The 14,167-nt window shown below is 41.4% G+C and overlaps 1 long non-coding RNA gene across 1 annotated transcript; it reads right to left on the minus strand.

Moving 5' to 3' along the window:
• Positions 1-9,934: 9,934 nt before the first annotated feature.
• Positions 9,935-10,374, minus strand: LOC115560892 (uncharacterized). Its single transcript, XR_003979854.1, has 2 exons — positions 10,298-10,374; positions 9,935-10,211 (listed from the first exon to the last, which is right to left on the minus strand). It is a non-coding gene; the product is annotated as an uncharacterized LOC115560892 (long non-coding RNA).
• Between the last annotated feature and the right edge of the window lie 3,793 nt (positions 10,375-14,167).

The raw sequence follows: 14,167 nt of genomic DNA on the forward strand, positions 1-14,167 counted from the left end.
TATTCTTTTCATTTTTCGTCCATTTGGTTTAAACTTTTGTTTCGGCGGGGACAGGAAGTTGACTTTTGAAACCATAGAAACGCAAGTAAATCCGGTTGGTTTTCAAAATAAAACTGCTTTCTGCGAGCGCGACGCCTCTGACTCGCTCCCGGTAGATCAAAATCACAGCACAATCAAAATGAAGACGGACCCTGTGTATTTTGGTTGTTAATTATTACGATGTAATGGTGAAAATACTTTGGGTGGGGGGGATAATTTTTATCCCCACCGAGGATAAAAATAATTCAGCAGAGGGTAGGACGTGTAAACCAGAGGGGGGGATAATCCCCACCATCCCCACCGGCAAATCGCACCCTGGATGTAGTTACATATATACACACAGTACAGTTTTGTATATAGATGTAGTTACATATATACATACACACAGTACAGTTTTGTATATAGATGTATATAGTTACATATATACATACACACACAGTACAGTTTTGTGTATAGATGTATATAGTTACATATATATATGCACACACAGTACAGTTTTGTATATAGTTTTGTATATATATATATACACTAAAATATTAAAAGTATGAATTCATTTTTTGTCCTTATTTCATTGATGGAAATAAGAGTGACCTCACTGTTATTAAAGTTTCTTCTCATGTTCAACCCAAAGGAATAATTGAAGGAGCCAAATTGGTCAGCGCACAGCACACACAGACTATTTTATCCAGAGGTGTAAGACCTTCTGGATGCTCAGCTTCACACATTTGAATCCCAATTGTACTTTGTAGTATGGTGTACCGATTCCTTGCCTCACGATAACTCTTTCCACATGTATCCTAACTGATGCAAATCCTCGTGTGGACTCTAATTCCACTGGACCCAACTGCTTTTTGCCTCTAGTGAAAGCTGGGATCTTAAGCTCAGCATTGTACAGACCAACTGAATCTGCCACATCAAACCCTCTATCAGCTAGTATGACATCACCTGGGTTGAGGTGATCCAAAAATCCACTTCTTTCAGTCAGGTGTTTGTCTGATGTTCTCCCACCCCATCCTTTTGATATAAAAGAAACTGTTCCTTGTGGTGCAATGCCAATTAGATATTTCATGGTATGGTGATGTTTGTATTTTGAGTATGTCTGCTCTTGCTCTTAGGTTTCTAGGCCTTTTAATAAAAATTTCAAAGCAGTCAATAATACAAGCACATTTACGAAAAACCCAGGCATTGACAACTGAAGCTCCTCTCAGATTTCTCCTAGATTTCACCTTCTTATCTCAAGTTTCCTGTGTAAAACCGAGGGGGTCAAATCCCCCGTTCGTCACGGCGCAGGCTTTCTTGGTTAACTGGGGAAGGCGGGGCTGCGCACGGAGTCTCTGACCTTTTTAGAATAATTTGTATTATTGCATACTCCTGAATTTTTTAATTTTTTTATGAATGAAGACACCCGCATGCAATAATGAGCTCACGTCTGAGTAGAACTGTGTAGACTAAAAACGCGATTAACTATGTTCAGGGATGTTCGTTACTGTCTAGACAGGATCCAATAAATAGTGAACTTCATCACAGCCTCACCGAAGCGCCTACAGTGCTTAATGCAAACAATCGCAACAAAAAACGCCTACAGAAATTCTCCGACACCCGCTGGTCTCAGCATGATGCATGTCTAGTAGCCTATGTCTTCTGTCATTGATCAATATGAGGACATTTTAACCACAATGATTGAATTAAAATCAGAGGGAGACAGCAAGAGCAGCTCGAAAGCTAACTCCCGCACAAGAGCAATGGAATCATTTGATTTTATTATATGCCTTGTGACGTGGCGTTTGATCAGTAAATTTCCGCTGGGCATGTATTTTTTGAATTTTTAATTGCTGCAATAAATTATGTTGTTGTTGACTTCCAGACAGCAAAATGTAATTTGGCAGATTTGGCCCAGGTCTTGTTTATCATTTGGCGCAGATCCGCTAAACGGGTCTGGGCCGGTCTCTTTCTTTCCAACGGCCCAATGCCGGAACAGTTTGGAATTACGGATCAGGAACAGATCTGGGCCAGACCTGGATCCGTACAGTTACTAATGCCATGACGTGTGGTGCAGATCTGGCCAAGCTCCGCGACTCATATTTTACATCTGGGGCTCATCTGGCCCTGGTCTGTGATCCATATCTGGGGCTCATCAGGCCCTGGTCTGTGATTCATATTTAGGCTATCAAGACAATTCAGGCCCAAATAAATACTCACACAATTTGTAATTTTCCAAATAATATGATTTATTTAGTAAATAAGAACAACTTTCCATTTGTTCACTTTCTTTAATGAAAGATAGCAGTGAAATGACAATAACCAAACATGTCATGAGCAGCTAAAGGTGCTGGTATGTTTACATCTAATTAGTCATTAACTTCCGGTTCCATTATGTGTAACAACATAGAGGTCCGTAGTGCAATATTCCCTATCTCCCCGAGCCTTTAACACTAGGGCTGCAACTAACGATTATTTTAATAATCGATTAATCGGTTGATTTTTTTTTCGATTAATCGATGAATCGGATAAAAAAAAGTAACATTTGTAATTGCCGCATCTTTATTCAAAAACTGAACATTACACAAATTCACAGTGCAGACTGAAGTGTAAAAACACCAGGTTATTGCTCCAACGTCCCAGAACTATTAAAAGTAATATTAAATAATAAAACAATTCAAAAAACATAACTGGGATAACACAAAAAAAAACATACAATGTATGATATACTTTTATATGTATATAAGGGATGTCCATGGTTAACCGGTCAAACCTATTGATACCATTTTTGCGACTCCTTGAAATAGAACTTGTAATATTGCTTTAATTGCTGATAAGATGATGATAGTTCAAGATAGCACATTAAACTGGTCGTAATTCTATCTTTACTATCTATTTTATATTACTGGGAAAACAAGTTTTCACCAAAATCTCAATTGTTAGGCCTATTATTTTTTTTCTGTTGCATTTGAACGCATCAACCATATTACTGAGCCGACCTGAACACATCACATTTGACACTTTGACCCTTGGTCAGTTTTTTTTTTTTTAAGCTAACTAGCTCTATATCCTACGGAAGAGGATTAGGGCCACACATGTAAAAAAAAATTAAGTTCTGACTTTATTCTCAGAATTCTGAGAAAAAAGTCAGAATTCTGACTTTAATCTCAGAATTCTGAGAATAAAGTCAGAATTCTGACTTTAATCTCAGAATTCTGAGAATAAAGTCAGAATTCTGACATTAATCTCAGAATTCTGAGATAAAAAGTCAGAATTCTGACATTAATCTCAGAATTCTGACTTTTTTCTCAGAATTCTGAGATTAAAGTCAGAATTCTGACATTAATCTCAGAATTCTGGAAAAAAATCGGAATTCTGACATTAATCTCAGAATTCTGACCTTAATCTCAGAATTCTGAGAAAAAAGTCAGAACTACGGGTATCTGTAAGGACCAACCTCCGTGGGAGAGACACTTTGCTTTATGCAGTAGGAGGAAACCTATGGAAAGCCAAGAAGGCCACAATCCGGCCCAGAATGGCGCGGTAAAAGTGCAAGTATTCCGTACGGAATCCGTACGGAACTAATAGCCGCGGCTATTAGTCATATTGAGATGGCAGTGTGCGAAATACCCGTCAATATTCGGGGATGCCCTCATCCCCAGATTGTTCTCGATATGCAGTAGCCAGCTAGGCCATAACATTACAATATTTCATGGATGCAAGCAAGCCAAGACAATCAATCTATATCTATAGCCTACATGACAACACACACACACACACACACGCACACACGTTAAACACACTGGTAAAGCAATAGGAGCCTGCATTGGCTAAAGTTGTTGGGATGCACGTTATTTTATAACAGGGAGGGGCAAAGTTGTGCATTACAATGCAAACACGACAATAATTGGCACCGTATATAGCATATTGGAGACGGGCACACAATCAGTGCATTTGCAAATGAGAGCCTGCAGTATGCCCGATCTTGTGACATTATTTAACCATCCATCTACAGCTAATGCCGCTTTTCCACTGCATGGTACCAGCTCGACACGACTCGACTCGACTCGACTCAGCTCGCCTTTTTTGCGTTTCCACCGCGAAAACATGGTATCTGGTACCTGAAGTGGCTGCTTTTTCTAGTACCGCCTCGCTCTAGGTTCCAAGCGGCTGAGCCGACGCTAAAAGGTGACGTCGGCAGACGGCCGGCCACTGATTGGCCAGAGTGTGACGAAGTCACGAGAGCGACATGGCAACCATGCTGGTAACAGCCATAGCAGCGCCGCAGCCAACATATTCCACTTCTTCAACATGCCAGCTAATAAATTACGAACACGAATACCATCGCATCGATGTTCTCCATTGTTGTTACGTGGGTTCTGTCCATGTGTGGGTTACGTAGGTGTTGTTTGCGTCGCGTACAAAAATACGTCACGGCCCTTTCGCGCAGCCGACCCCGCCCACGTCCCGGAGGTACTATTTGCGGTGGAAAAGGACCCGCGCTGCTACCGTGTCGAGTCGTGTCGTGTCGAGTCGAGCTACATGTGCGGTGGAAAAGCGGCATATTACGATCAGACAGATACATCATTGATCACATATAAGCCCACAACAAGCTTAACATCACCACGGCAGGTGCGCTCTCTCTCGCACATTCACACAATCACTCCAACTTCTCCAACTCCAAGGCAAAGCTGTTTCACTAAGACCACAAACAACCACAACTAACCAGCCTACATATCCACAACAATGCACAACAATCAGTTCTATACATTGCGTCTATCTTCTGTTTGGCGCACATGGCTAATTTGCATACATGCACTGGACTGTCGGCTCCGCTTGTCAAAAAAATAGAACGTTTTTGTGAATAAATGCTTTGAATTCTGAATACTGGACTTGGTGAGCTTGGTGAGTTGGCTATGGGACGTGCACTTTTACCGCGCCATTCTAGGGCCGGATTGTGGCCTTCTTGGCTTTCCATAGGTTTCCTCCTAATGCATAAAGCAAAGTGTCTCTCCCACGGAGGTTGGTCCTTACAGATACCCGTAGTTCTGACTTTAAAGTCAGAATTCTGACTTTTTTCTCAGAATTCTGAGATTAATGTCAGAATTCTGACTTTAATCTCAGAATTCTGAGAAAAAAGTCAGAATTCTGAGATTAAAGTCAGAATTCTGACTTTTTATCTCAGAATTCTGAGATTAATGTCAGAATTCTGAGATTAATGTCAGAATTCTGACTTTATTCTCAGAATTCTGAGATTAAAGTCAGAGTTCTGACTTTATTCTCAGAATTCTGAGAATAAAGTCAGAACTTAATTTTTTTTTACATGTGTGGCCCTAATCCTCTTCCGTAATATCCTGCCTATTTTAACATGGATTTAAAAACTGCATTACTATTTTTAACTGACGGGACTTTCTACACCGTCCGGTTATGTGATTACTACCGCTGCTTTGAATGACTGTTGATGCACGCGGTGCCGACTCCGAGCCCGTCTGCACAACGTCTGAAGAAGCAGCAGCTGACAGTTTTCGGTTGGACTACTAGACGGATACTGAGTTTAAGGAGTTTTTATAACCCAAAGACAGTGAAGGTACAACACTTTTATGTAGGCCTACAGTCCGGTGTTAAGATATGACCAAAATACAAGCTGTGGTCGCTCACACTAGCTCGATGTGGGCGTGCATGAACCATGATCCAACCTGTCGGCGGCTGGCTGTAAAGGGAGCGTGTCTAATATGTTCCCCGGGTCCTATGTTCCCCTCTTTGTATGAGACATGGGGAATATAGGACCCTTTTTTAAAAAAAAAAGGGTCCTATTTTCCCCGCTTTTCCCAAAAAGGGTCCTATGTTCCCCGATATGTATGTGACCGGGGAACATAGGACCCTTTTTTAAAAAAAGGGTTCTATGTTCCCCGGTCTGTTACTTTTTCCACCATTACTGCCAAATTCCGGCCGAGATAAATACCATTGGATGTTTTTACCTTTTGTGGAAGAGGGAGAGACGTCGGAGAACCTGACGCAGTCTATTCATACGCCGGTAAACAAACCCCGAGAAGCCCAAGCCCTAAGAGAGCTCCCATGGTATTATTGGCCGTGATATTATTATACAATTATATTATATTATATACTATTATATAAAGAGCTCCGGGAGTCGCAAACGGCAACAATCACTTTCTCCTCCATGCTGCAGTTCACCCCGGACTGCGCTGCACTGAGTTGGCCGGTTGAACGCTGATTGGCTGTTACGTTACACATGTCACTCAGTGGCCACGCTGTTGAACGCCGATTGGCTGTCATCACGCGAATGTCGCGTCAAAGTTTAAATATTTTTAAAGATTGGTTGATTTTCCCAAAAAGGGTTGTGCTCCCCGGTATGCTCCCCGGTATGTCAACCCGGTATCACGCGATTGCGTGCTCAATGCGCACGAACGTTAATCTATTGAAGCGTGTTCCAGAGTACGATAGTCCGACTTTTTGCGTGCTACACAGAACGAAATGTAAATCAATGCTTTCTGAATGGGAGTGTTGTCAGACAATGAACGTGCTCTATGGCGTCACATTAGTGCCATAATTCACTAATGTGATAAAAGATGCATTCGGGCGTATTACATTATTCCACACGCGTAGATATTAACTGCGAGCGCGCAAATTATCTCTGCGCGCGCAAAACAGCCTCTCGCGCGCGCAAATTACCTCAGCGCGCGCAAAACAGCCTCTCGCGCGCGCAAATTACCTCAGCGCGCGCAAAACCTCTCGCGAAAGATGTTTTTACGCTCTCGCTCGAATTTAATTTTGGCACTATGGGGGAGGGAACCAAGGCAGGGCGATACGTGAAACGGCCAAACGTGATTGGCCGTTTCTGAAGCGCGATATTTGATTGACAGCCCTCCTCACATTCAATTCTGAATTGTACAGTAAATGGCTGAACGTATTGTAACTCCAGATTCTATGAGTATAGGCGCAGCCTTTGAAGTGTCGGCCTCATTGTCCTTTAAATAGCTGAAGAAAAGCTGTTTATTGGGAGCAGAACGTCCGCCGGCGCCCGACTATATCTGCGAAATGCGGACGTCGTTGAGGCACGCCGCACGCGGACGTTATTGAGGCCCACGCTGTTGGTGGGGGGATTACAAATTTTCAGTGCTACGGCTCACGCCTAGGGATAACCCAATATCGATAGCCTTAAAAGGCTGCCCCTATACTCATAGAATCTAGAGTTACAATAAGTAACTATCGTTTCAGCCATTAACTGTACAATTCAGAATTGAATGAGAGGAGAGCTGAGGAGGGCTGTCAATCAAATATCGCGCTTCAGAAACAGCCTATCATAGGAAAGCCCGCCCTGCCTTGGTTCCCTCCCCCATAGTGCCAAAATTAAATTCGAGCGAGAGCGTAAAAACATCTTTCGCGAGAGGTTTTGCGCGCGCTGAGGTAATTTGCGCGCGAGAGAGGCTGTTTTGCGCGCGCAGAGAACATTTGCGCGCTCGCAGTTAATATCTACGCGTGTGGAATAATGTAATACGCCCGAATGCATCTTTTATCACATTAGTGAATTATGGCACTAATGTGACGCCATAGTGCTCCACAAAACGGTACGAGAGAGAGAGAAAGAGAGAGAGGGAGGGACAGAGAGAGAGAGCGAGAGAGAGGCTTCAGAAAGGGTGTGCGCAGATAGTACAGTGCACCCTAGTTATGTTTATGCCAAAACCACAAATGCTATATGTATATATATATATATTGCCTAATTATATATATTGCCTATATATATGTATAGGCTATATATATAATTAGGCTTTAATTATATTATCTAGCTTGTAATGAGACAATCTATAGCCAAATTGTCGAAGATGCCCGAGAATCTCCGGGGATATCAGCATGGGAAATCGGCGAATCAGACCCATGAACCTATAAAGAAAGACGTCATCTCAAGCGGGAGAGAACGTTTGCGGTGCTGTCCGTACTTACCCGTACTGTCCGTACTTACTAGCCAAAATTTGAGTACGCAGTACGTTCCAATTCAGGGGCCGGATTCACAAAGCATTCTTAAGAAGAAAAAAGTTCTTAAGTAGCACTTTTTTCTTAACTATGTTCTTAAGACAAAATTTAAGAAGATTTGATATTCTTGAAGAATTTCTTAGTTTCTTCTTAACTTTTTTCTCAACTTTCTTCTTAACTTTTTTCCTAAGTTCCTAAGTTTTTTCCTAAGAAAGTATTTAAGAACAAATGAGATTCTTGAAGACAAAGTTCTTGAATTTCTTCTCAAATTTCTTCACAACTTTAAGATAACCCTTCACCAGTCTTAAACCAGCTGCAGTTAAAAGGTAAGTCTTTCTTTAAACATATCTATATTACATTTATATTAATTAATTAATATATTGCTTAACCCAAGACTATATGTTAAACAATGTTGTGAATTTAAGCTTGTCATACTATTATATATATATTATATAATATAATATTAAATGAAATGGGCCTAAACTCTGTCATTTACTATTGATAATACCAGACAGTGTTGAGAAGTAATAGTTATCAAAGATGTTTGATTATACTTCAATTTTCTCTTAAGTATATCAAGAAGGCAGTTGTATTTATTTAGATTATTAGATCATTTCAGTTGGCCAAGTCACTGAAATCATATTACTCTTTTTTTTTTAGATGGAAGTTCTTTGGGTGACAGTTAGGGAGGAAAATCCACCAAGGCAGAATGGATCTGCTTATGCTCCCTGATCACATGTTGATTAGACAATATAGGCTCCCTAGGCCTGCAATTATTTATTTAGCAGATATGCTATCAAATGACCTGAAAAGGAAAACAAGGCGATCGTCACCCCTTCCAGTTGTAACGCAAATTATGGCTGCCCTGAGATTTTTTGCCTCTGGGTCTTTTCAAATGGTGGTGGGGGGCACCCTGGGTGTGAGCCAATCATCCGTTAGCCGAGTGGTCAGAGATGTTACAAATGCACTCTGTAGAAGAGCACGGCAGTTCATCAAGTTTCCAGCAACAGACGCAGAATGCATTCGAACCAAACAGCATTTTTTTTAAATAGCCGGATTTCCAAATGTGCTGGGGGCAGTTGATGGGACACATATTGCAATCAAAGTAAGATAATGTTATTTATTTGAATTTTTTTGCAAATCTGTTTATGCTGTTTATGAACGTATCAGCTTGAATCAAAAAACATTTCACGTGGTGCTTGAAGCGTTACCTTAAGTATGAATTATCCATACATTTTAATTCCATAGGCACCAAATGATGAGGAGGAGGCCTTTGTGAACAGGAAAAAATTCCACTCGATAAACACACAGGTCATATGTGATGCAACGCTCCGAGTGACAGACCTTGTTGCGAAGTGGCCGGGTAGCACCCACGACTCCTTTGTTCTTATGAATTCAGGAACAGGCATTAAACTTAATGAGGGAGAAATGCCCGGTGGTTGGTTGTTAGGTGAGAACTACACATGAATTCTACTTTAGGTTAAAACAAAAACATACTGTATTGCCCTAACTAATGTCCGCTATGACAGGAGACGGTGGCTAGGCCTTAAGACCATGGTTGATGACACCCATCCTTCACCCAGCAACAGAGCCAGATGAGCGCTACAGCCGGGCACAACGAAAAACGCGTAGTGTTGTGGAGAGGTGCATTGGGGTAGTGAAGTCAAGGTTTAGGTGTATCGACTGTTCTGGTGGAGTGCTCCAGTACACTCCTGAGAGGGCATGTAAAATGATTACCTGTGCTTTTATCCTCCACAACATCTGCATTATGTACCGCTTGCCAATCCCTGACATCCCAGAAGATGATGCCCCCCGAGGGAGATGTCCCAGTCCCTGCCCCATGTAACACTGGCATGCAAGTGAGACAAGACCTCATAAGGAGGAGATTCATGTGAAGAAAAACCACAATAAACAACACATGAAAACCTCTGAGTGATTGCTATTTTATTCTAGGTTCAACATTCATTTTTTTTTAAATCAAACTTGGCTTGGGCAAGGTGAAGCTTCTCCCTCTCGACGAGCAGCTTTTCCCTCTCCACCTGCAGGAGTTGCTCCGGAGTATGCCTCAGCATTTTAACTTCCTCCAAAAGCTGACGCTGAAGGGAGACCATGTCCTCCGTGTTGCTTCTGGATGTGGCAGGTGTATGAAAGGTTTCCGAGAATAGCTGGGATAATGTCAGGTCATCCCCGGGACTCTGTAACAGCTGTGAGTGGAACGATTGTAAATTAAACAGTATCAAAATGTATGGTCAGGTAAAACAGTTAGTGTCAGATACACTTATTAACTTACGTTTTGATGGTTTGTAAGGGCTTGGGTTGGTTCAGCTGCATTGATTGTGTGGGATTGTTCTGCATCCTGGTTGACTACTATTACGACCAAAGTATCTAAAGAAAAGCAACAGAAACAAAGAAATGTGATGTTAGATGCAGCTGGCTAAAACAACTTACATTAGCAGGGTGAGTGCTTGCTCTGTAAGCTACACACAGTAGCCTACTTGATCAAGTTCTAATATTTAAACAATGAGTTACCTTGCCTGGGTTTATTAAATGGCATAAGGTTTATTCAGTTTATCAAACACTTTTCACAGGACACAATGTTGTTGACAGCTTACAACCCATGGGGCCAATAGCTGAACTACTTGTAACCAATAAATAGATACATCTACACTAAACACTGACAACAACTCAGCCACCGCCAGTCTAACAGCTCGTTTCTTTGACAACAACACAGCCAACGCCAGTCTAGTGGCAGCTAGTGCTGTGATAGCAGCTAGTTCTACGTTTTGGTAGGCTGGAAACAAATTGTCACGGTCAAAGTAACCAAGCCTAGGTAAACTGCGGTCATCGGAGACGTAACTCAATCAATAGTGGTCTCTCTTCTCTATGGTTTCATGGTCATCATAATAACTAGCAAGCGCTAGACAACAGTTGACAGTCTTGATTGGCTTACCTCCTGCTTGCAGGCTATCGTCTTCTCCCGGTTCTCCAGTGTCCACTCCTCCATCTACTCCTTCAACTAACGTTTCGGCAATCGCCCCCAACAATTTCTCCTCCAGTGGGTTCAGCTGGATTGTCGTCTTCCCTCCTCTAGTTTTTTTTCAACTCTCTTGCCCTCTCCGTTCCATTCTTTTTTACAATAGATTTGATGTCAGCCCACTTTTTTTTTTTACAGCGTTGACATCGCAAACTATACCTATATCCGCCACTGTAGATACAGTCTGGGCAACTTTGGCCCACGCCCTCTTTTTGTTTTCCGACGTTATCATACTGTCTAGCTTGCCAAACAATAATCTTTTTCGGATGATGATCTCCTCGACCATCACCTCCAACTCCTGTTTGGAGAAGTTAAAGCTTCATTTACAGGCGATGTCCTCCATTTTTCACAAATCAATTTCTCTCAACTGTCGGTCAACTGTTGGTTCAAAAACCTTGCGAGCGTTCTTAAGATAAAAATCTAAGAACATCCTAAGTGAGAAAACTAAGAAGTTCGTAAGACAATCGACAATTCTTAAGAAAAAAATGGTGAATAGCGTTTAAGAAGATTCTTAGGAACTTCTTATATTTTTTCTGAAGAATCTTCTTAATTTTTATCTTAAGAACACTTTTGTGAATCCGGGCCCAGATCCGGCGAAAAGAAGTATACTTCAAGACCCGGATGCCGTACTCAAAACGGGCGATCGAAGGACACTCCCCGTACTCAACGGCAGCCATCTTAGCTACGTAGCGAAAGAGGTGGAGCCAGAGCCCGTCTACGAAGAGCAGGGGCGGCGCCAAACGGTTGCTTGCCGTTGCTATAGCAACTCCAAGCAATTACTCAGAAACCTCAGAGCAACCCCTGATTTTTTGTCAAACTCAAACAACATATTTGAAATAATGCCATTTTCCGTAAAATTGTATTAAATAAGTTCAACTAAACCTATGGCCGAATGCGGTAGGCCTACCCGTCACCATACCGACCATTCCTGTCTTATGAATCACCAGATTAAGTGCATAATCAGTGAGTAGCGTCAACATTTCAGGGCCGTGACTGGACTAGCACATGCTTGCTAGCAATGTTGGTGTGTTAAACCGTATGGATTAAAGTGGAATATTGCAAGACGTCCTGTGATCAAGACATCGATTTAAGGTAGGCCGTTTGTTTATTAAGTTTGCCCGTCGCAGCATATTGACTTGGGGCCCATGTGATTTTGTTTTGAAGTAGAACTAGATTCTAGGTTTGGCTCATGCCAAAGGATGGGTTTATCGTAGCCTGGTATGATCCGCCCTTAATATAAGTATTATGAAGTATAATAGTATCAACAATAATAGCAACTATTGTATTAATGTTCCACATAGGCCTACATTTGAGACGTATCGCGCAACTAATGTGAATGCCAGAGGTGGAAAGAGTACTAAAATATTTTACTCAAGTACAAGTACTGTTACTCTGTTGAAATTGTACTCAAGTACGAGTAAATTTACCGGTCAAAAAATCTACTCAAGTAAAAGTAAAAAGTAAATAATTTAAAATGTACTTTAAGTAAAAGTAAAAAGTTACTTTTTTACAATCAGTGTTTTCTGCCTCTACTGTGGTGTGCAAAAGCCCACCTGGGAAATCGAAAGCCCACCTGGCAAATTCCCATTGTCATTGTGACACAGCACACAGTGCTCAGTCACTGCACACAACAAAATTGCATTTATGCCTCAAAGGCCAATTTCCACCGGAATCGGCCCGGAAGCGCCACGGCAGCGAAGCGGCTGTGTTCCGTACTGCAATCCCCACTGGAAGCGGCACGGACACGTTCCGACAGATGGCTCAAGACGTGAATAATTATAATAAGTATTCATACAATATTATTCACGAGTTATATTGAAACCATATATATTATAATATACATTATAATATATATATATACATAGGCCTACCTTATAATCAACCATACACATGACATAACCCATTAAATACGGTACACCTATCATATGATTTCTAGATGTCATGGCAACGTCCACTCGCGACACTGGACTTGCGAGGCATCGACGCAGACTTTCATTTCTTCTTTGCCACTGATTAGCAATTGATACCATACCATAGATAGACTGTATAATATATAAATACCCTGTGAATTGCATAGGGATCGATGTGAGCTCATGAATATTCATGCGCAAAGGCAAACTGATTGGCTGTAGTCGTGTTCTGAGACACGGCAGCGAACCGGCAACTTTCAGAAATAGAAGAGACAAGTATCGTAAACGAAGTGCCGGTTTGGGGACGGTTCCGTGCCGTGCCGGTGCCGTATCCAGTGGAATAGCCTACGTTCACTTGAATGGTTTCTATTATTTTCGGCGAGCGATTCGCTGCCGTGCCGCTTCCGTGCCGATTCCAGTGGAAATTGGCCTTCACCCATGCAAGGGAGCAGCCCCAAATGGCAAAATGACTACTCACGGTAAAATCATTTCCAAAACACATTTCTTTTTATTTAAAAAAGTGCTACATAAACTACATAGTGCTACATTCAGCAAAAAGTGCCATCATCGTTTGAGTGAGAGACAGATCGTACGCGCCAACACTCTTTATAAAATAACTAGATTCTAGGCTAGAATTCTAGAGCTGCCGGCGGGCAGGGGAACAACGTTCAGTTTTTTACATCCCATAATTCATTACCAGAACACGTTTTTTTTAGAGATGTCCGATATTATCGGCCCACCGATATTATCGGCCCGATATTAGCATAAAAATGTAATATCGGTCAATATCGGTATCGGATTTTTTTTGCCTTAAAACCGATTTTTTTTATTTTTTTTTATTTATTTTTTTTATTTATAGCTCAAATAAATGTTTTCAAAATTGTGCAGTACAGTGCACATTGTAATTGACTCATATCTGTGCATTTATTCAATTAAGGTTATTGAGTTTTAGTTAAAGAAACATACTGCTATGTTGCACATAGTTGTTCAGGTACAATGTTTTATCATTTGTGAAGTCAAGTTTGCCCTATTTGTTGTGGGCATTGTCAAGATTATCTCAGGGAGAGTGTAATCCAAACTGTTGTCTGAGACCATTAAAACAATAAAAATAAACATGGCACTTTTCCCTTAAATTAAGTTGAAGTATTTTTCTTATTTTACACAGACAATGTTAACATTTGGAAAGCCTTGTTACATTCAAGAATGCATCCAGTGG

This window comes from Gadus morhua, chromosome 16, assembly GCF_902167405.1.
Source record: "Gadus morhua chromosome 16, gadMor3.0, whole genome shotgun sequence".
Taxonomy (NCBI): domain Eukaryota; kingdom Metazoa; phylum Chordata; class Actinopteri; order Gadiformes; family Gadidae; genus Gadus; species Gadus morhua.